Here is a 24,854-nt window from a genome sequence, read left to right on the forward strand (position 1 = left end):
TCATGAGAACAGGATGGGGAAAACTGCTCTGATTATTTAATTATTTTCACCTGGTCCCTCCAATAACACGTGGGGATAATAGGAACCATAACTCAAGATGAGATTTGGGTGGGGACACAGCCAAACCATATCATTATACTATGCAAATTCTCCTCTTCTAGTTATTGTTGTATTTCAAAGACCTCAGAAAGTCTATGGGTTGGAAGGTGTGTCATTTTGTTTTCCTTTTTAAGGTAAATCAAAGAGCTACTGAGGCACTATTTACCTGAAATGGAACAGCCTTTGCATGCAGTCTCAACTTCAAAGTTAACAAATAAATATAAATTTTAAAAGCCCTAAAAGATGGATATTTAACTATTAACTAAACATGTTTAATAGTTATCATGGGGGAAAATTCACATTATGTATTATATGTGTAATATGTAAACACACACACTATATATAATTTCCTTTTTATTGTCATTATTTTCTGGTCAAGCAATCTTCTACCCTCTTTTTAAGACACCACAAGTTAATGATTGATAATTTGGGAGAGAACACCACTGAGTGTTTTTCAGGTTGTGAATCAGCTTTAAACCTAAGGTACTGCTCTGAACATGTGGCCACTGACCCTGGGGCTTAACCATAACTCAACTTTTGCTGAGCTTCAAACACTAGTTCTAGTGACAAATGGAACAAATTCTACAAACTGCTTCACACAAATAATGCTTTTGGATTGCTTGTTGTGCTCATTTGCAGAGCTGAGAGAACCATTTTTCTTCTAATCCTTATGGACAAAAAATGCATTAGTCTTTCCACTTCTAATCCAATCCGTGCCATATTTCCTCTTGTGAGTAAATGGTTTTGTGGAGTCACTGCTGGTCATTGTAACCCCTGGCTTATGAAAGCTTCTGTGCTATTCAGAACTTCTTTATTCTTCTGTAACCTTCAATATAGCATTTTGTCTGTCTGTAAATAACAGTTAGATAGTTCAGGATAAAGATGTCTTAATGTTATCATTACTTGACTTTATATAGCTATTTAAACATAATGTAATATGTGCATAACTATATATAAAAAATAAAATGTCAAGGATGTTAAAAACAGATATAATATGTAAATAAAATAAATATCATAATTTTTAAGAAGAAACGTAGTATATGCTTTAAAGATGTACTACTAGGCAATTTGATTCCTGCCTGTGTCCATACACTTAACAATTATAAAATGTATCCTCACTGAAAACCTTCACCTAGTACTGCATTTATCAAACCGTATGTACTTTCAAAATTTATACCAATTAACACCATACAAAATAGTTATTTCTATTAATGTCATTTTACAGATGAAAAAGCTGAGATACTGAGTGACTTTTAACATAAGCTATAACATCATAAAATTTCAATTTCTCCATTTGCATAGAATATGTGTGTTTAACAAAACTTTTCAATATATATATATTTTACATGACATTTTAAAATTCGTTCTAATAAATTACAATGTGCATAATATTGTCTTGATCATGGTTTGTGCTCAAAGTAAGTGGTTGATTATTTAAGGAATTCAAGTAGAAAATGTATAGCTGTGTTTAAGGACTGTGAAAGATTAGAAAGTTTTTACCCTACGAGAAATCTAAGTAGGTGTCTTTTCAAAATTGTATGAATTACAGTAGAAGATAAAAGACTCCTGAATCAGATACAAAGAAGAGTTTTTTATTATCGACAATCAGCATAGCTAGAGTACTGGCATTTCTGCACCAGTTTCTGAGACCCAGTTTTCATAGGGTAATGTGAAGAGGGATAGTTAACAACCTGCATAAGCAGTAAGCTTCCTTACTGCAGAAAAATCCTGAGTTTATATATGCCCATTATTTTTAACTGTGCAGTTAGAATGTTTATTTTTTGCTCTTCAGAAGTAGATACTCTGTATTTTCTAAGGCTCTTATACAAACACTTTTAAAACATAGTTTGGAAAAAGATACAAATGTGTCCTCATTTGTAAGATAATGCATAAATGTAAAACACCACCAAGACTTTTCTCCCTAACATTCTTTTTAAAAGAATTTACCCTATACTGCACTGATTTGGTTACTGTATATTTTTTAGATAGCCAAATATTTTTATTAGTTTTCAAAGTAGATGTCTCCTACTCACTACCTACCTGTGAACCCGTCTCTACAGCAGTAGAAGTATGAATGGTACATCTGTTCAAACAAGAGAAATGACATAAAAAACTACATAGGTTGTATATCTTGTGTGTCATTCTCCAGGTCCCATGCTGGTTTTAAGCATAACCATATCAGCTTAATATAAAACCATGGACTTCCTAAAATTAGAGAACTTAAAACAATGGAGACGAAGCTAAATGAAAGAGACCCTGGATTATTAACTATGTGTAGCTTTAATGAAGGTTGGATAGAAAACAACTATTGCTAAAAGCCTAAGTCAACAGGATTTACACAGGTTGATAACAGAAGATATGTATACTGTATATCAATCCATTGTCTTGAAAACATTATACTCAAATGAATTTAGTTGAAAGAATATACTTATAAGTTTGTCATCGTTAAGGAAACCAACAGATGGCACAACACCCAGAGACTAGTACCAGTGTTAATCCACTACTCCCCTTAGGTCTAGAGTATCAAAATAAATGAGGTAGATAACATTGCAGCCCTGTATTTTTCATCTTTCATGGTTTCACCACCTTTTCCTATGTTACTAGGCAGTTCATCTTAATAGAAAAGTAGGGTCTACCTTCCAGGCCTTTGATTTTTAGTTTGGCCATGTGATTTGCTTTGACCAGTTGTTAGCCCATGTGATGCATGCAGAAATCCAACAACACATTTGAGTGTTTGAACTTCCAGATTTGCTCTTCTGCCATCCCTGTGAGAGTATTCCTGAGCCAGCCAGCTGGAGGGAAAAACAGGAGGAGCAGGGCTGAGTCGCACCAGTCATACACACGTGGCCATCTTATATCATCTTTAATGCTATTTCATCTAAGTCTGAAAGTGGAGAAGTCTTGAGAAAAGGGAATTGTGCAAAGAGAGATAAGGAACATGGAAACTGAGGGAATCTAAAAAGGTAAACAAGAATTTTGTCCCAATAGAGATTCTTAGTTAAAGACAATTTGTATATTTATGTCCAATATTTTCTCCCATATTGTCATTACTGAAAAATTCTGTATCATATCTTAGATTCGAATAGTCAATTGTTTTTGCTTCAATCATTGAAAAATGGCATGCCATTAATTGGTCAATTCAAATTCTTCACTTAAGGAAAGTAGAAAACAGAGAAAGTGATTTACAACTTAGTTACAATCACAATCACAAGATGACAGGATCAATCAGCTGATTCTGTCATCTTCTCCTGGGTGGTAGCACTTTTCCTATGAGGTCATTATCTTGGAATCAACAGTATCTATTTCTGAATTCCAAAGAATAAGATAATTAAATGTACCTTTAATTCAAATAAAAGACAAACTGTTTTTCAATCATTGTTTAGTAAACTAAGTTTCTTTGAATGAACTATGGTTTATTTTTGTTGAAATATGTACAAAGGTTAAATATGTGATGTTTCCATATTAATCACCTATTATTTTATAACTTCTCTATTATAAGAAATAAGGTCTTGCTCTTAGTTGTCTATGCATTTGAAGTCTGTGCAACTTCCTTCTTTAATATTGGACAGGCCGGGTGCGGTGGCTCACGTCTGCAATCCCAGCACTTTTGGAGGCCAAAGCGCGAGGTCAGGAGTTCAAGACCAGCCTGGCCAACATAGTGAAACCCCATCTCTACTAAAAATACAAAAAATTAGCCAGGTATGGTAGCGGCTACCTGTAATCCCAGCTACTCAGGAGGCTGAGGCAGGAGAATAGCTTGAACCAAGAGGCGGAGGTTGCAGTGAGCCGAGATTGAGCCACTGCACTCCAGCCTCGACAACAGTGCAAGACTCTGTCTCAAAAAACAAAACAAAAAAATACTGGACAAAAGATAATGTACAATAGCAGTCCCTTGACCTTATTTTTTAAATAAAAAATAGAAGATTGTAGCTTAGCTAGGGAAACAGTATAATTGCAAGGTAGCAAGTGTGTTAGCTCAGCCTTCACATTCTCTGGTCACAGAATACAGATTGCAAATTTTAAATTTAATCTGGGAATGTACCTTGAACAACTGTGAAAAACTATCTTGGAATGTGCCTTGCAGATAAACCCCTTTATTCAAGGGAAACTAGTCTACTGGCCTGTGTCCATAATTTGATTGATTTTGCTCCTCTGTTTCTCCAGACCCACACAGATGTTCTATTTCTTCACTATTTAAAAGTCTTTTTTGTTGGACTCCACATTTCTGTGATTGTAATGGGAAATACAGCTGTCTTCTGGTTCAACCCCTCAGACTCTAATCATAGTTTTAATGATGAAAATATATGTAACCAAATTGCATATATAGGTAACCAAATGGTTACCAACATGTAACCATTATTGGTGCTATTGTGAAAATCACATGTCAAAATAATTTACTATCACTTCAAAATACTCCATAGACAGAGTAATTTGAAAAGTAAGTCTATTTTGTTATAATGAGTCAGCCACAAATACTGAGTTAGCTTAGCACTAAAAAATGGGATAATCTTGATTACATTCCTTCCATAGTGTAGTGTATGCACCTGTATGTATATTGTCCATTTTCTTCATACTTTTTGTGTCATAAGCACAAGGGACAATAGGAATTTGATGATTTCATGACCTGATCTAAGCCATTATGATTACTTGAGCCATGCGTTGCAAAAATTAATGTTGAAAAATGAGATCATTTATAAGATGAAACTATGATGTAGCTTTGAAAATATAAAGCAATTTTATAAGTTCAGTATAGTTTTCAAAAAGTAATTTTACACTCAAGAGATCTGAATCTTTCTAATTGTAAAGTGAGTAAAGGAGCAAAAATAAAACATGTTCACATTCTTTTGAAGAAACCTCCACAATAGACCATTGTATGTAATGATTCCTTAGCCAAAGGCAAATTTCTTCGAATTTCTTCCTTTGGCCTCTACAATATACATAACACATACACATTGCCAGATTTTTAAAAAATTAGAAAGGATTAAAGGAATTAAATAATTAAGTTATTTAAATATATAAATATAGCAACAAAGGCTATCATATCATTATAAACTGAATATTATAAAATGAATATTAAAAGTTAACACAATTCCTTTTTATTTTAAAGTCATAAGACACATACCTAGATAACATGTGCATCAAAAGAAATTCCAGATGAAATTTACAACTCTCAAAAGTAATGAAAACCATGATGGTTTATGGTAAAACTATTGGTAAAAGCCAAGTTTCACTCAGTTTATAAACTAAAGTGTCTTCATAATCAAACAGAAAAATTAAAGTAATTTTATATTCAAATTAAGATGTTAGAGAAAAAAATTCCCAATTAGCTAAAAGTAATTTAGAAAATTTAAGTGAAGATTTAAAGTAAAATTAATAGATTAGAGAAATGAAGGTTAAAATATATATGAATGCCATATTTGCCATATTTTGAGCACCCAGTAATTGTTTCTGGTTCCTAATGAAATAAGAGAGTTCCCTGACCCCCTTGCAGGACTTGTGACAAAGGTGTGGCTCCTTTGCTTGTCTGTCATTCACTCAAACCCCTTACAGAAGGGGGAGCATGCAGAGGGGCAGGTGCAGTAGACAGGGAGCAAGCTTCTGGGCTCTGGCCCCACTATAGCATCTAGGGGTGTGTTACAATTAATGCCCTTTTAGCAGTTGCTGTCTGAGGATGGCTAGGAATTAAACCAGCTCAGTGGAGAGTCAGGGTGACAGCCTTAACATCCTGCCCTCTTGGTACCGGGGTCCTTGTCTGGCATCCAGGAAGAATCAAGTCACTCGGACGTGAAGGATGGTGAATGCGAGGATTTTATTGAGTGGTGGAAGTGGCTCTCAGTGGGATGGATGGGGAGCTGGAGAGGAGATGGAGTGGGAAGATGATCTTGCCTGGAGTTCAGTCATCCCACAGCTGAGCTCCTCTCCAACCGTCCCCAGCCGAACTCCTCCCTACGTTCAGACACTCCTCCTCTTCTCTCCTTCTCTGGTGTGCTGCTCTGCCACTCTGCTGCTCCTCTACTCCTCTGTTTGTGGAGCTTGGGGTTTATATGGGCACAGGATAACGGTGTGGCGGGCCAGAATTGTCTTGGAAAAGGCAATATTTGAGCGTGAAAACAGGAATGTCTGTTCCCATTTAGGGCCACGGGTTTCCAAGCTTGATGGTGGGGTTTTTCCTGGGCACCACCCTTTTTCTACCCAGTATTTCCCTGCATCCTGTCTGTATCGCTACCATTTCCTTTTTGTTTTTCTCCTTTGTGTGTGTGTGTGTGTGTGTGTGTGTGTGTGTGTGTGTCTCCATGTTTATTCTTTCCTTTTGTCCTAATTTTTTTCTTTTTCTAATCATGTAAACTCCTGGAAAATTACTTAAAATTGTAATTCAGGGATGTGTCAAAATAATAAAAAAATTAGCAATATAGTTTGAGGATGAAAGTGTCAGTGATGAGAATGAAAGTTCTGTAAGCATAGAAATTATTTAAAATGAATGAGGAAATTCAAGTATAATATGTAATTAAGATTATTACCATCTCACTGAAAGCATTTGTAATATGTAATTATCAAAAAATTATGAATAGTTACTGGGAAAAAATACAGAGCATTACAGAGAAAAAAAATACAAGATACACATACCCTAAATTTACACAATGGAAAAATGAAAAGAAGAAATTCTACAAAATCTAAAAAAGAAAAAAAGTTTGTGCTTTATTTATGGAAACAAAAGTAAATAAAGAACACTTTCATGTTGTATTAGTCTTCTAGTGTTTCATAACAGATTGTCACAAAGCTAATGGCTTAAAACAATGTATAGTTTTTTAAACTTCCATTTCCATTTCACGATCAAAAACAAGAGGTCCTCTTTGCAGTCTTCTAAATAGGCTCTATTACAGCATGGTGAGCTTACTTCCCCAAAGGTAAAAAGGAAGATTGTCTCTGGTACAAGAGGTAGCTCTGTGCATAGATACTGTAACCTAAGCACAGGAGAGACACCAATCTCCTTCACAGTATTCTATTACTAGAAACAAGTCACAGATTCCTTCCACATTGAAGGGCAAGGACTTATACAGACCTTGAATATGGGGACAACTCTAAGGTCTATCCAATATACCTAGTAAATAAATACCCTTGGATTGGGTTAAACAATCCACTACTATAAAATTTTCTGAGGATTGCCAAAGAAATAGTATTTAAATAAAAGAAGAAAAATGTGTTCTGATATTGTGTTAGTAAAATAGCACTAAACACAAAAGGCATAAAAAAAGGGAGGGGGGGAATCACGAAGCGGGCTACACACTGTGAGACTGAACTGGTTGTTAGAAAAATAGAAGTATGTCAGAAATAAAATAGGGTTCATTTTAACTCATGAATTTGAATCTCCATTTATATGTCACTTCCTAAATATTGTATCTTGTATCACTTGATCCCCTAGCTTTTCTATACTTTCTAGTTCTTCTTTTTGATATGTCCATTATACATATAATTAGTTGATTAATATTTGTATTCTAGCCTTAACTGCAGTTCCATGACAGGAGGTATTCAAACAGTCACTATTATCCAGAAATATATCTAGTATGTAACAAAAGCTTAATAAATCTTTTGCAAATTAAAATTAAAACAGGCTGGGCACAGTGGCTCACGCCTGTAATCCCAGCAGTTTGGGAGGCCAAGGACGGCAGATCACAAGGTCAGGAGTTCAAGACCAGCCTGGCCAATATGATGAAACCGTGTCTCTACTAAAAATACAAAAATTAGCCAGGCGTGGTGGCAGGTGCCTGTAGTCCCAGTTATTTGGGAGGCTGAGGCAGAAGAATCACTTGAACCCGGGAGGCGGAGGTTGTAGTGGGCCAAGATCACGCCACTGCACTCCAGCCTGGGTGACAGAGGGAGACTCAGTCTGGGGGAAAAAAAAATTAAACAGATTACAGAATAAAATACAGTGACAGGAAATAATTAGAATATCAAAAAATAAGCTATTGAGACTCTTCTTCTTAATAAGCTTAGTAATAATGAAAATAAATATTATTTCTATAAGTAGAATTTCAGACATTTTTAGTTTAATAAATATAAGAAAACAAAAGAATTTGAACTAATATATTTCAGGAGAGTTTGATTAAAGCTATTATATTAAAGTTAGGCTGGAAATTTCAGACGTTCAAACACGTATTTTTTCTTTAATCAAGGCTTTCTAGCTGCATCTACTCTATTCAATATATATTTGCACATTCTTAAGAGATCTTCAATTAAGCTTACAAAAATAAGAATTTACATTTGCAGCATGATTTACTTTTCAGGGTTGATCTTTTAAAATTTGTACAAATTTAATATATTATAAATATTGCAATTTTTTCTAACACTGACAAAATATAATTGATATCATGAAACATCCATTTAAATTACTCAAATATGTCAACAGGCAAAAATACATTTAGTAACCACTACATGTATAGAGAATAAAAATTCCAGTTTGGATGTGATGTTATACGTCAGTATGTAAACCCACGCTTTAAATAGACCATTTTGTTCTTTAAAAAAATTATCTGTAGTTTTCTCTGTGGAACCGATAATATTAGAGAGAATTTCTCATAACAGGGAAAAGGGGAGGAAGTAAAAAGGAAGAAAAGAAGGAAGGAAGAAATTAAGGAAAACAAAAGAGAAAAAAGAGATAACAAAAGAAAGAAAAAACACAAGTATCCTACACAAGTATACAGCTCATTGTACTCTAGTGAGATGAGTGAATTATAGATACAATAACATAATAAAAATTTTTGGTGTTTATTTGCAAAGCAAATGCTGCCTTTCTCTATATCAGCTTACGTTGGATATCTTATTAACCTAATCAAAAGTCAGTATAACAGAAGAGTAGAAAGGACTACTGAAATGTGACTGAGATAAAAATTATTTAAATGTAAATAAATAATAATTAGGGTGTAGTGAATGAAGAATGAGGTGAATGACGAAAGGAGCATTAAAAAGAATAAAATATGGGCCAGGCACGGTGGTTCACGCCTGTAATCCCAGCACTTTGGGAGGCTGAGGCGGGTGGATCACAAGGTCAGGAGATTGAGACCATCCTGGCTAACATGATGAAACCCCGTCTCTATTAAAAATACAAAAAAATTAGCCAGGCGTGGTGGTGGGCACCTGTAGTCCCAGCTACTCGGGAGGCTGAGGCAGGAGAATGGCGTGAACCTGGGAGGCGGAGCTTGCGGTGAACCGAGATCACACCAGTGCCCTCCAGCCTGGGCAACAGAGCGAGACTCCACCTCAAAAATAAATAAATAAATAAATAAATAATAAAAAATAAAGAATAAAATATGATGAATATAACTCATTGAAATATAACTCGAATCCTCAAATAGCGTTAATATAGCAAAAAAGTCAAAATACAATAGAATGCATAATAGTTTCAAATTAAGACTAAGTTGATTGAAGACAGTAAAAGAAATGTGGAGAGCAGTAAGAGAAATTAAAGAACAAGAGAAATAAAGCATGAAGGAAATGAAAGCACAGATCACGAAGGAAGAAATGAAAAGGGAAGTAAAATACGGCAATGACAATAAAAATATTAATGAAGAAAATATGGGTATGTCATAATGGAAAAAAAATTAGAAAGAACAATCTGCAAAGTATTGATGCCTCTGTAAGGAAGCATGAAATGGGGAGTTGGAATATTGTAAACGTCTTTTTATCTCCTTCTTTTTACCTAGGCTGAGTGTTGCAGAGTTCTAGCTGAAGGCAGTTGGCTTTCCCAAGAAAGTGAGACATCTTGGAAAGGCTGACTCTGACCTGCAGTGACCATATATCAGTTCCATATGACAGAATGTCTCCTTCCAATGGATGTTGATCACCTTGTCACCTGTTGCCTAAATGACCTTGTCTATTGTCCATTATTTTGATGTATCCAGAGGGGCAACAAATCACTCTCCTAGCTGCACAATCATTCTCCTGGTAAATGTATTAGGCTTACCAAAGAAACGTACAAAATCCCATCTGAGAATGGTCAGTTTTCCAAGCTGAACTACATCATGAAGTAAACCTCAAGATCAAAAAAGTGATCGAAATTACTTTTTTTTTTTTTTTTTTTTTTGAGACGGAGTCTCCCTCTGTTGCCAAGGCTGGAGTGCCGTGGCGCGGTCTTAGCTAACTGAAAGCTCCGCCTCCTGGATTCACGCCATTCTCCTGCCTCAGCCTCCCAACTCCGCTGGTATTACCACAGGTCTTGATATAACTCAGCCTTTGGAGGCATCACTCAGGATGGTAACAGACATGGCTAGCCTTGGAGATACTTCTCATTTTAAAATCGCTTGCCAGCTTTTGGAATGGAACTTATACCATCAGCTCTCCTGACTCTCAGGTCTTCAGAACAGGCTAGAACTATACATTGTTTCTCTAGCTTGTCAACTGCAGATCTTGGGACTTCTCAGCCTCCACAATCATATGAGCCAATGCTTTATCACAAATAAATTCATGTGTGTGTTTGTGTATATATATATTTATTTATATCCTACTAGTTATATTTCTTTGGAGAATCCTAATATATGCTAACATATTATGGATGCCAAAAGACTTCTTTCAAGGCATGTTATGTTCAAATATAAATAAAAAATCTTTAAATATACCTTTACCTTTGATATCTTGGGAAGTTCCTTAGATCAGAAGATGTTTTCTTGAAAGTCAAAGTAATTACACATCTTGCAAATGCTAGATCATGGTTGATGCGTCAGTCTGGAAAAAGAAACTTGCTTGTCTGTTATTACCAAATATAAATAAATAAATAAAAACCTCAGCATCTTCTGTCAGGTTATAAATGTCACCTTGTGATAACATTGCCTGTTCCTTTGCAGGAACCCTTCTGCATTTATACATTGTTTCACACACAATACAAAATGTCATAGGCCTGATTGGATTATCAGCTCATATAAAATAAAATAATATTTTATACTATATATAGTTAATATAATATATTAATAACTAGCACTTCTTTTGTGTATTTCTTTTTTCTTTGTCCCTTTAATGTGCTGAAGTGATTAAAAATATTATTACCATGTGTCATCAACTTTATAAGAATTACTTATAAGCCTAGGCCTCAAATTATCCTTTTCTGTATGACAATTTCCATGTAAAAAACCCAAATATAATTGTAGGACAAACTTCATTAAACAATACAATAAATATTCAGAATAATTCAATAGTCAAATCTCATAACAACACAGAAACTTTACCATACATTTTACCTCTGACTTACATAATTCACACTGATAACACCACCAAATGTCATTGGAACAGCTGAACTGGAACACAGAAAATGCTTCCTTTTGTGTAAAAATGCCCTTTTCTCTTGCACCATTTTAATCCATTTGGTTCACTAAGTTAGTCAGCAGCCTATAAAAAGAGGTTGGGTAGGTTATTCCAGAAGGAGGGAGTAACATCAGTTACCTGCAATCCCACATTCAGTAATTATCAATGGTCATTACTATCTAATGTAGAACTGACTCAATCAAGTAAATATGGTCATATTGAATACTGATATACAGGGCTGGAAAACTATGAATGAAATTGCTAAGGGATTTCTCAATCGCTGTCATTCTGCACTAATGTAGAAATCAATAACTGATTTATTTTATCATCTTGCCTTTTATAACCCTCAGTGTTACCTCACAGAATTCTGGTTAGATAAATCTTATTGTAGACTTAAATAACATATCTAAAATTTGAGTATGATTTTAAATATTCTTTCTAATTTTCATTTCACATATACAATATAAATTTAACAATTTCTCAAAATCCTTAATAAGAAAATGTTGACACATTATATGTTATAAAAAATTATGTAATTACTTCTAATATCTCATTTATTCAAATGAAAAGTTTACCCTAAATGTGGTCAATAGAATCATGGTTCTGTGATTATGTGTTTCTGTAAAGGAAAAAAAAGTTTTTCTAATTCCATATTTTGAAGAATTATTCATGGATGCCACAATATAATATTTGAAATTTGATTTGAAATAATCATTGGGGCATTGAAGTGACATAAAGCACAATTTCAATAAATTGATACTTTCTGAAGGGGTTAAAGAGGTTCACATATAATTTATCTATTTTATAGATATTTTGCCATCACTTCATAATAAAAGCAAAAACAAACAAAACAAAAATGATGTGGTTAGTTTACCATCCAGTAAAGAAACATTATTTCTCAGCTAATGTCTCAAACTACAAGATATTGACATTAAATAATAAAATTTTATACATCTATTTTTCCATTTTATTAGTAGCAAACTTTTTGTTAAAAATCTTAAAAAAAGCAATATAAGCAAGTACATAAATACATATGTTCTCCATGTAGCAATTTGCCACTAAAATGTATCTTCTTAGTAGAATATATGTTCAAAATTAAAATACTCTTTTTTTCACCTTTTTAACCCTGTTTTGAAAATGAGTTATGTAAAGGTAACTGGAATGGCTAAACTATGTCCCCAGCATTTGTATGTTGAAATCCTCACCTCTCATGTATTAGAAAGTGACTGTATTTGAAGATACGGCCTTTAAAGAGGTAATTAAGTTATAATAGGGTCATTAGGGTGGGTGCTAATATAATAAGTCTGGTTTCCATACAAGAGGAGGAGATTAGGACAGAGACAGCGAAACATCAGAAGTGCACACACAGATTATCTGATTACACAATGAAGTCTGCCCTCTGCAAGCCAAGGAGAGAGGTCTCAGGTGAAACCAAATTTGTCACCATCTTGATCTTAGACTTCCAGCTTGCAGAACAATGAGAAAATCAATTTCTGTTGTTTAAGCCACACAACCTGGGGTATTTTATTATGACATTTAGAGCAAACAAACACGGTAACTTTTCCTAATTTTTTTTTCTCCTTCACATAATCAACTTTTCTATTAATATGTGTAGTTGTCTGCTAGGACTGCCATAACAAAATACCTGAGACTAGGTGATGTAAATAACAGAAATTTATTTTTTTACAGTTCTTGAGGCTGGAAGTCAAAGTTAAGGTATCAGCAGGTTGATTTTCTCCTGAGGTCTCTCTTCCTGAATTGCAGAAAGCATCTGCCAGATGTGTCCTCAGAGGGTCTTTTGTTTGTGTGCGCATCTCTGGTGTCTCTTTCTCTTCCTATAAAAACACTAGTAATATTGAATCAGGGCCTCACCCTTAGGACCTCATTTAAGTTTAGTTACCTTGTTAAAGACCATATATCTAAATATAGTCACTTTAGGTTAGGGCTTCAACTTATGAATTTGGAAGTCAGCACAATTGAATCCACAAAATATGCATATGAAATGGGTACTTTATATGTTTATTTGATTATAAACATACATTTTTGTATTCAGGAAATGAGAGATGGTCAAAAATTTGCATAAAAATGTCTGATTATTACTATTCCTCCAAAATCTTTTTACTGTATTATGAGTAACCATTCTGTAGATAGACTTCATTCTACTGTCATTTCAAAATGCAGTGCCAGCTTTTTTAACTCTCCTCAACATAATATCTGCCTTTTATAAGATTCAAAACCATTAATATCACGCCTTTATTATACGATGGATTATTTTCTAGCCCCTCTTTCTGACAGTACCCCCCCACTCACTATGAACATTTTTGTTTTTTAACTGTAAAAAAAAAATCAAGCATGAATTTTATTGAAAAGTGCCTCCCATTTGAGTCTCATGGGCTGTGAAATATAGTTTGGATACAAGGACGAAGATAAATAGTTTTCATTTTTAGCCTACAGAAAATAATTTGTTCTGCTCTGGGAACTAGTAAATCTAAAAATCACCCTGACATAAATTCTCTCTTCTTTTAATAACAACGAGCATTTAAGTGGATGGGTGAATTCCTTTGGACTCCATGTGATTTATCAAAACAAATCTTATTAAAAATGTAATGGTTCAGACAATATTTAATATTAGTCATTCATTTAGGATTAAACACTGTATCTAGGACAGGCTTTTAAAATGAAAACAAAATGTAAACATCATTCATAAATAATTGCCGAATCTTGAATATTTATTCTCTCAATTATTATTATGTATATTTCTTTGTTCTTTAATTTTAAACTGAGAGAATATGTTTAATTACTCTGTGGAAAGGTAGGCCTATAAAGTTTTAGTGTTGAACCCTTTTTATTATACCCTATAATTGGCTTGTTTAGTTTAAAATTGATGTGAAAATAAGATGTTACCACGACAGGTGTGTATTAAAGGTGAAATGACTGGTAGGTACCCTTGCATTACTAACATTAACTATACTGATCTAATCATATTACTAATTCTTACACATATTTTTACTTATTTATTTTACAACAATATGTTCGAATCGTAAAGACATAGTTAATATGACTATATTTAGGAAAATATACTAATGTAACTTTTAATCATAAAGTTTTGAATTTTTAATGACTTTAGTTAATGCTTCTGTCATCTCTCAATTTGACCACCGCAAAACTTTATGAGATCCACATATATATGTCAGTAATCAACTTTGCAGCCAGAACATATTTTTAAATAAATATCTGATTATGTTGCTTTCTAATATAAAACATAGTTTTTACTTTTCTTAAAACAATAAAAATGAACTTCATCTGCCTACCCTTCATCAGGCATTCCCTCTGCCTTTCTATACTTCTCTTTAACCTGCCATTTTAAGTTACTCCCATTAACCTGAGTGTCTTTGCACAGCTGATTACTAACAGAACATCTACACGTACTTTTTCCATTCGTATCTTAATATTTTCATTCCAGATATCATCTGTACAGATTGTATATTGTAATATAAATGTCAATTATTCAGAGACATTTTGAGACATTTTGTTTCTTTCCCCCAAACTTCCAGGAACCTCATAGTTCTCTCTTCCTTTATAATATTATATTCAAATAAATGTTTAATGTCTACATCTTCCCTAGCTTTTAATTTCTAAGAATATAAGGAGTAAGTCTTTTTGTTCACATTATATTCCACATACATAAAAATTCTAAAAATGGGAGGTCAAGGCAGGTAGATCGTTTGAGCTCAGGAGTCCCAGACCAGCCTGGGCAATGTAATAAAACTCCATCTCTGCAAAAATACAAAAGAAATTAGCCAGGCATGTTGGCGTGCACCTGTAGTCCCACTACTTGAGAAGCTGAAGTGGGAGGATCACCCAAGCCTAGGAGCTCAAGACTGAGGTGAGCCGAGCCATAATCATGCCACTGCACTCCAGCACAGGTGATAGACTAAGACCTTGTCTAAAAAAAAAAAATCTTAAAATATTAGTTACTCAGTGAATGTTTATTAAACAAATGAATAAAAGCAAGAGAAGAGGATACTTTGGAAACAGTAGACTGTGTTTCCAAGATCGGCTCCTCCATAAAAATAATGTAATGAGAACATTAGCAAAACATTTAAAACAAATTTAAAACAAACTGTTTTCAAGACTCTAAAATTAACTGAAAATTTGCAAAATTTCAGGAGGACTTATTCAAGAAAAATAGTGAAACTCAATGAGAACAGTGAGCTTTTTCGTAGCTCACATTGCCTCATTTTCATCCCACTCTTCATAATGGTACCCTCAAAAATCAATAACCTCAGCCTGGCGCGGAGGCTCACACCTGCAATCCCAGCACTTTGGGAGGCAGAGGCAGGAGAATCACAAGGTGAGGAGATGGAGACAATCTTGGCTAACATGGTGAAACCCTGTCTCTATTAAAAATACAAAAATTAGCTGGGTGTGCTGGCGCACACCTGTAATCTCAGCTACTCGGGCTGCAACAGGAGAATCGATTGAACCTGGGACGCAGAGGTTGCAGTGAGCCGAGATCATGCCTCTGCAATCCAGCCTGGCCACAGAGTGAGACCCCATATCAAAAATAATAATAATAATAATTCCCTCACAACCAATGTACTTGTAAAAACGGCCACTGTAGTACCACTTAGAGGGGTCTGACAAGTTTGGAGCTCCTAAAAGCCCCACGTCCAGAAAATTCTCTTTATCTGACTAGACTCACAGTCCTATCAATACAAATACCCATAAACCCAGGCTGATATGGTTTGGCTCTGTGTCCCCACCCAAATCTCATCTTCAATTGTAATAATCCCCATGTGGCTAGGGCAGGATCAGGTTGAGATAATTGAACCATTGGGGCAGTTTCCCCCATGCTGATCTCATGATAGTGAATGAGTTCCCATGAGATCTGATGGTTTTATAAGGGGCTAGCCCCGTCATTCAGCACTCATTCTCTCTCCTGCCGCCCTGTCAAGAGGTGCCTTCTGCCGTGATTATAAGTTTCCTGAGACCTTCCCAGCCATACAGAACTGTGAGTCAATTAAACCTCATTTCTTTATAAATTACCCAGTCTTGGGCAATTCTTTATAGCAGTGTGAGCACAGATTAATACAGTAAATTGTACCAAGGGAGTGGGGCACTACTATAAGGATACCTGAAAATCAGGAAGCAACTTTGCAACTACAAAATGGGCACAGGTTGGAACAGTTTGGAGGGCTCAGAAGAAGATAAAAAAATGTGGGAAGATTTGGAACTTCATAGAGACTTGGAGGGCTCCAAAGACAGGAAGATATAGAAAAGTTTGGAACTTCCTAGAGACTTATTGAATGGCTTTCACTAAAATGCTGATAATGATATGGACAATGAAGTCTAGGCTGAGGTGGTCTTACATGGAGATGAGGAATTTGTTGGGGACTAGAGGTAAGGTCACTTTTGCTATGCTTAAGCAAAGTGACTCATGGCTTTTTGCCCCTGCCCTTGAGATCTATGGAACTCTGAACTTGAGAGAGAGATGATTTACGGTATCTGGGAGAAGAAATTTCGAAGCAGCAATGCATTCAAGAGGTGACAGAGCATAAAAGTCTGGAAAATTTGCACCTTGACAATGTGGTAGAAAAGAAAATCTCATTTTCTGGGGAGAAATTCAAGCTAATTACAGAAATTTCATAAGTAATGAGAAGCAAAATGCCCATTGCCAAAACAATGGAGAAAATGCCCCAGGGCATGTCAGAGACCTCCCTGGTAGTGCCCCCCATCACAGGCCAAGAGGCCCAGGAGGGAAAAATGGTTTCCTGGGCAAGGTCCAGAGTCCCCTGCTGTATGCAGCCACAGGACTTGGTGCCCTGTGTCCCAGCCACTTCAGCATGGCTAAAAGGGGCCAAGGTACAGCTCAGCCCATTGCTTCAGAGGGTGCAAGCCCCAAGCCTTGTCAGCTTCCATGTGGTATTGATCCTGGGGGTGCACAGAAGTCAAGAAATGAGGCTTACGAATCTCCTCCTAGATTTCAGAGGATGTATGGAAACACCTGGATGTCCAGGCAAAAGTTTACTGCAGGATAGGGCTCTCATGGATAAACTATGCTAGGGCAATGTGGAAGGGAAGTGTGGGGTTGGAGTCCCACTATAAAGTCCTCACTGGGACACTGCCTAATGGAGCTGTGAGAGGAGGGTCACAGTCTTCCAGACCCAGAATGGTAGATAAACTCACAGCTTGCACTGTGTGCCTAGAAAAGCCACAGATACTCAATGACAGCCTGTGAAAGCAGCCTGGAGTGGTGCTATATACTGTAAAGCCACAGGGACAGAGCTCCCCAAGGCCATGGGAGCCTATCTCCTGCATCGGTGCAGCCTGGATGTGAGATATAGAGCCAAAGGAGACCATTTTGAAGCTTTAAGATTTGGCTGCCCTACTGGATTTCGGACTTGCATGGAGTCTGTAGCCCTTTTGTTTTGTCCAATTTCTCCCATTTGAAATGGGTGTATTTACTCAATGTCTGTACCACCACTGTATCTAGGAAGTAACTAACTTGCTTTTGATTTTACAGGCTTATAGGCAGAAGGCATTCATTCTCTGATTTTAGGTTTCCTGAGGCTTCCCCAGCCATGAAGAACTGTGAGTCAATTAAATCTCTTTTCTTTATAAATTACCAAGTCTTGGGTATTTCCTCATACCGGATTGAGAACAGACTAAAAGCAGGCTTTTGTCAAAAATAATTAAGCAGCAAATGTTTAAATTTGAAGCTTCCTGAGGCACCAACACATGCAACACAAGCTAAAGGTTAATCAAATGACTAAAAGCACAGTGTGGACAATAAGATGTCCATAGAGGGCTTTAAAAAGTTCTGACATATTCCTGGGAATCTAGAAGTTCACACCCATTTGTAGGGCTGTGCCAAACCAAGAGAAGACTAAAGGAGTGCTAAATATCTGACTTCTGGCTGACTAACCTTTATGTCTGCCTAAGTAAGAACTGAGGGCTAAAACAAAGACAAACACTGCCATACAGTTGAAGGTATGCCTTAACACACACACACAGAGTACCCTGGCAAAATCTGGTGGATTTGCTGGTTCAAGACATTTGAGAAAACCTCTGCTCACTCATTACCTAACCACTAAGTTAATCAAGAAAAGACTTCAGTGGCCACACACAACAAAGCATACAGAGTTTATGGTCCAGGAAAAATCACCAAACAGCCAGCAGCAGAAACAACACGTAGCAACACATCCTAGGAGGGGAAATGGTAATCTGCTTCCCATATAAGCACAAATATTTTATAGATGTTCAGTTTTCAACAAAAGCTACAAGACATGTAAAAAAGAAAAAAAAAACGAAAGTAATGCCCACATGCAGGAAATAAACTAAAGAAAAATATTTAATAGAAACTGTTCCCTTGGGCTTGGACAAAAATAATGAATAAAATCAAAAAAAAAAAAAAAAACAAAAATTGTTTTCAATGAAACCCAGACATTGGAATCACTAGAAAATACTTTTAAGTCAGCTATCATAACTATATTAACAGAATAAAGAAAAACCATACCCAAAAAATTAAAATAGAAAAACAATATCTCACTAAAAAGAAAATACTTAGACATAAAAATTGTAAATGCACACAAAACTGAAATTCTGGCATGGAAACATACAATAACTAAAATTTAAAAATTCACTATAGTGGAATAACAAAATACTACACATGGCAAAAGAAAGAATCAGTGAGCTTAAAGATAGGTCAATTGAGACTATTCATTCTGAAAAATAGAAAAAATGAATGAATAAAAATAAACAGAGATTTATAGACCTATGAGACACCAGTAAGCATGCCAACATAAGCATAAAGAGAGTTCCAGAAGGAGAAGAAATACAGAATATGTGGTTTTTCATGGCTATTATTTATACAGACTTGGTGGCTTAAAAACAACAGAAATTTGTTCTCTCCCACTTTTAAAGATCAAAGGTCTGAAATAATTTCACTAAAGAGAAATCAACATGTCAGCAGAAAAACACTCCCTATGGAGGCTCCAGAAGATAATCAGTTCCTCCCTCTTGCTGCTTCTCATGGTTTCTGGCATTCTTTGAGTTCTAACTACATCACTTTAATCTCTGCCTCCATTATTCTATTTCTTCCTCCTCTTCTGGTTCTGAGAGGTGACAGCATGATGGCAGTCCTCAGAGCCCTCGCTTGCTCTTGGCACCTCCTCTGCCTGGGCTCCCACTTTGGCGGCACTTGAGGAGCCCTTCAGCCCACCGCTGCACTGTGGGAGCCCCTTTCTGGGCTGGCCAAGGCTGGAGCCCACTCCCTCAGCTTGCAAGGAGGTGTGGAGGGAGAGGCGTGAGTGGAACCAGGGCTGCGTGCAGCGCTCGTGGGCCAGCTGGAGTTCCGGGTGGGCGTGGGCTTGGTGGGCCCGCACTCGGAGCAGCCAGCCAGCCCTGCTGGCCCCGGGCAATAAGGGACTTAGCACCCGGGCCAGTGGCTGTGGAGGGTGTACTGGGTCCCCCAGCAGTGCCAGCCCACCAGCGCTGTGCTCGATTTCTCACCCAACCTTAGCTGCCTTCCGGCGGGGCAGGGCTCAGGACCTGCAGCCCGCCATGCCTGAGCCTCCCACCCCTTCATGGGCTCCTGTGTGGCCCAAGCCTCCCCAACAAGCACCATCCCCTGCTCCACTGTGCCCAGTCCCATCGACCACCCAAGGGCTGAGGAATGCCAGTGCACGGTGAGGAACTGGCAGACAGCTCCACCTGCAGCCCTGGTGTGGGATCCACTGGGTGAAGCCAGCTGGGCTCCTGAGTCTGGTGGGGACTTGGAGAGTCTTTATATCTAGCTCAGGGATTGTAAACACACCAATCAGCACCCTGCGTCTAGCTCAAGGTTTGTGAGTGCACCAATCGACACTCTGTATCTAGCTGTTCTGGTGGGGCCTTGGAGAACCTTTATGTCTAGCTCCGGGATTGTAAATACACCAATCGGCACTCTGTATCTAGCTCAAGGTTTGTAAATACACCAATCAGCACCCTGTGTTTAGCTCAAGGTTTGTGAGTGCATCAATCGACACTCTGTATCTAGCTGCTCTGGTGGGGCCTTGGAGAACCTGTGTGTTGAAACTCTGTATCTAACTAATCTGTTGGGGAGGTGGAGAACTTTTGTATCTAGCTCAGGGATTGTAAATGCACCAATCAGGGCCCTGTCAAAACAGGCCACTTGGCTCTACCAATCAGCAGGATGTGGGTGGGCCAGATAAGAGAATAAAAGCAGGCTGCCCTAGCCAGCAGTGGCAACCTGCTGGGGTCCCTTTCCACACTGTGGAAGCTTTGTTCTTTCGCTCTTTGCAATAAATCTTGCTACTGCTCACGCTTTGGGTCCACGCTGCTTTTATGAGCTTTAACACTCACCGCGAAGATCTGCAGCTTCACTCCTGAGCCCAGCAAGACCACGAGCCCACCGGGAGGAATGAACAGCTCCAGACGCGCTACCTTGAGAGCTGTAACACTCACTGCGAAGGTCTACAGCTTCACTCCTGAGCCAGCGAGATCACGAACCCACCAGAAGGAAGAAACTCCGAACACATCTGAACATCAGAAGGGACAGACTCCAGACGCGCCACCTTAAGAGCTGTAACACTCACCGCTAGGGTCCGCGGCTTCATTCTTGAAGTCAGTGAGACCAAGAACCCACCAATTCCGGACCCAGTTCTATCAACTCTCCCTCTACCTCTCTCTTATAAGGATACTCGTCCTTGCATTTAATACCCATCTGTATAATGTAGGATAACATTCCATATCAAGGTCCTTAATTATATTCACAAGTGCTCTCTTTTCCTTACAAGATAACATTTAAAAGTTTCAGGGAGGATGACCTAATTTTGGGTGTATGTTATTCAGCCAACTACACAGCGAAAGAGGAAGAATGAACATTGGAAGAAATATTGATTGAAAACTTTCTAATCTTGATGAAAATGTTAATTTATAAATACATGAAGCTTAAGAAATTTTAAGTAGTATAAACTTAAAGATATATAACACCTATTCTCCACACCTATTAAACAAATGAAAGCCAAAAAACAGAGAATCTTGGAAGTATTAAGAGGGTAGTGACTTATCATATACAATTGTCCCCTGACAATATTAATAGCAGACCTCGGAAAAGAAATCAAGAAGGCCAGAACGTTATATTCAATGTGATAAAAAACAAGACTGCCAATCAAGAGTTCTATATGAAACAAATAACCCTTCATAAGTGAATAGATAAAAAACAGATGATCTATCATTAGCACACCTGACCTACAGGGGATACTAAAAGAAGTCATTAAGTATGAAATAAAAGGTACTAGAGAGCAACTCAAATTTGTACAAAAAACAGTAAGAACTGATAAAGATATCATTTTTATGGGGTTGTAATGTACACAAATGAAATTTTCTTGATAATCACAAAGGAGAGGGTGATAATGATGTTATATCGGAATAGAATTTAGTACACTATTAAAATTAAGTTGATATTTATCCAAGCTAAATTGCTTTAAATTAAAATGTTAATCCCCAGGATCACATCTAAGAAAATTACTAAAACAAATATAGTAAACGACATCCTAATAAAATTTAAGTGATACCTTAGAAAATAACTATTTAATCCAAAGAAGATAATGATAGAGAAATACCTAAGTCATGTAAGAATCTAATAGCAAAATGTCAGGCATAAATTCTATATTATTGGTAATTACGTTACATGTAAACAAACTGAATGTACATATTGTCTGCAAGATTTAAAGACACAATAAGTAGAAAGTACTTATGTACCTTCTAATGGAAAAAAAAATGTCATATAACCAGGAATCAGAAGAGTTAATGATTAGTTATAACAATGAGAAAAAGACTTTCAGACAAAAATTTTTCTTAGAGAAAAAATTGGACATTTTTTACTGATAAAAGTGTAAAACTATTAGGAGAATGTAACAATTAAAAATATATATGCACCTAACAACGATGTTCTAAATTACATTTAAAAACCTACAGAATTAATGAGAGAAATATACAATCTCAACCATAATATTTAGACTTAAATATTCTACTATTGACAATACATAGAACAAGGAGACAGAAAATCTACATAAATTGGAGGCTTGAACGACACAAAAAAAATCAACCAATTCTAACCAATATCTATGGAATGTACTATGCAACAACAGCAGAATACACATTTTTTTCCATTGTCCATAAAATATTTTCTTGGAGAGACTATATGTTCAGATATAAAATAAACCTCAAAATATTTGAATGGCTTAAATCATACAAAATATATTATCTACACATAATAGAATAAAATTAACAATTAATAACAAAAGTACATTTGGAAAATTTAACAATATGTACAAATAGTGTGGTGCTGTCCTAAATAACCAATTTAAAAAAGAAAAAAATCACAAGGGAGATTATCAGATGAATAAATACAAAATCACAATATACCAAAAGTGAAGGCATGCAGCTATAGGAGTACCAATGGAAAAATATATAGCTGTAAATAACCATATTAAATAAAAAAAGAAAAGATCTCAAATCAATAACCTGAATTACCACCTTAATAAACTAGAAAAAGCACAAAAAATGTAACCCAAAGTAGGCAGAAGAAAATAATAAAGCTTACAGTGGAAGTAGATTATTAATAAAGGATAGGAGAAATGAGCAATTATCAAAAGTTTTTTTCCTGAAAAAGTCAACCAGGATGACAAGACTTTATCTGGACTGATCAGATAGAGAGCATGATGGAAAAAGTACGCAAAACGTTTAAATAAGCAATAAGAAAATTATAAGAAAATACTATAAAAAACTATATCCCATTAAAGTAGACAAATTCCTAAGAAAACATAAGCTATCAAAAGTCATTTAAGAAGGAATAGAAAATTCAAATAAATATGCAATAAGTAAGGATACTGAATTAGTAATCAATTTTCAACCAATGGAATCCCATGCCTAGCCAGCTTCAAAGATGAATTCCATCGAACTTTTAAACATAAATAAACATCAATTCTCCACAAACTTAACTGAATATAGAAGAGAATTGACTACTTTGTAACTCATTTTATGAGGCCAAAATTACTCTGTTGCCTAAACCAGACAGGCTTCACAAGAAATGAAAATTACACAACACATTTATGGATACACACTCCCAAATGATCAAGAAAAAACTAGCAAATCAAACTCGGCAATATATGAAAAGAATCGTGCCCTGTGACCACAAATTATGCTAAGAATGCAATGTTAATTTAACATTTAAAAATCAATGAGTGTAATACCTTATGTTAATAGAATAAAGGAGAAAAATCATATGATCATCTCTATATTTAAAACAATATTGGACAAAAACCAACAATATTTGCACAGTATTTATTAGAAATGACAAATGAGTTCAATAAGGCTGTAGCCACATGATCTATATACAAAAATAAATTGCATTACTATATTCTAGCAATTAACAATCCAAAATAAAATGAAGAATACAATTTCATTTCTGTGAAAAATGTCATTAGAATTTTGAAAGGAATTGCATTGACTCTGCAGATCACTGTGGGTATTTTGGACTTTCTACAGTTGAAAAAAAATAAAACACTCGGGAGTAAATTTTACAAGTCTTGTGGGTGTAAGACTTGTAAACTGAGAACCACAAAATATTACTGAAAATATTAAAGCAGACTTAAATATATGAAAAGTAATCCGTGTTTACGTATCAGAAAAAAATTTGTTAAAATGGCAGTAGTTCCCAAATTAATATGCCAAAATTCTTACCAAAATTCCAGTATCTTTTTTTGTTGTTGTTGCATAAATGTGTGTGTGTGTTTGTATTAGTCAGGGTTCTCTAGAGGGACAGAATAGGACATACGTACATGTGAAAGGGATTTTATTAAGGAGAATTGACTCACATGATCACAAGGTGAAGTCCCACTACAGTTTGTCTGCAAGCTGAAGAGCAAGGAAGCCAGCAGCGGCTCAGTCCAAGTCCCAAAACCTTAAAAGTAGGAAAACGGTCAGTGCAGCCTTCAGTCTGTGGCCAAAGGCCCGAGATCCCCTTGCAAACCGCTGGTGTAAGTTCAAAGAGTGCAAAGGCCAAAGAACCTGGGGTCTGATGTTTAAAGGCAGGAAGCATCCAGCACAGGAGAAACACAAAAGCAGGAAGACCCCCACCCAGTCTGCTTCTTCCACCTTCTGCCTGCTTTTTCTAGCCAGCTGGTGGCCTATTGGATGGTGCCCACCCACATTGTGAATGCGTCTTTCTGAGTGTGGGTTTTCCTCTCCGAGTCCACTGACTCAAATGTTAATCCCTTCTGGCAACACCCAGAAACAATATTTTGCATCCTTCAATCCAAACAAGTTAACACTTAATATTAATTACACTTAATGTGTAATGATATAAAACCTTCCATTTAAGGTCAGTTAATTTTTAACAAGGGTGTCAAAACATTTCTGTAGGGAAAAAAGCATCTTTTCAAAAAATTGTGCTGTGA

The 24,854-nt window shown here is 36.2% G+C and overlaps 1 long non-coding RNA gene across 1 annotated transcript; it reads right to left on the bottom strand.

Annotated features, from left to right (window-relative positions):
- Positions 1-440: 440 nt before the first annotated feature.
- LOC101126304 (uncharacterized) lies at positions 441-24,541 on the bottom strand. Its single transcript, XR_008674770.2, has 5 exons — positions 24,273-24,541; positions 11,336-11,472; positions 10,716-10,815; positions 2,736-2,891; positions 441-948 (listed from the first exon to the last, which is right to left on the bottom strand). It is a non-coding gene; the product is annotated as an uncharacterized lncRNA (long non-coding RNA).
- Between the last annotated feature and the right edge of the window lie 313 nt (positions 24,542-24,854).

Source organism: Gorilla gorilla, chromosome 22 (assembly GCF_029281585.2).
Source record: "Gorilla gorilla gorilla isolate KB3781 chromosome 22, NHGRI_mGorGor1-v2.1_pri, whole genome shotgun sequence".
Classification (NCBI taxonomy): Eukaryota; Metazoa; Chordata; class Mammalia; order Primates; family Hominidae; genus Gorilla; species Gorilla gorilla.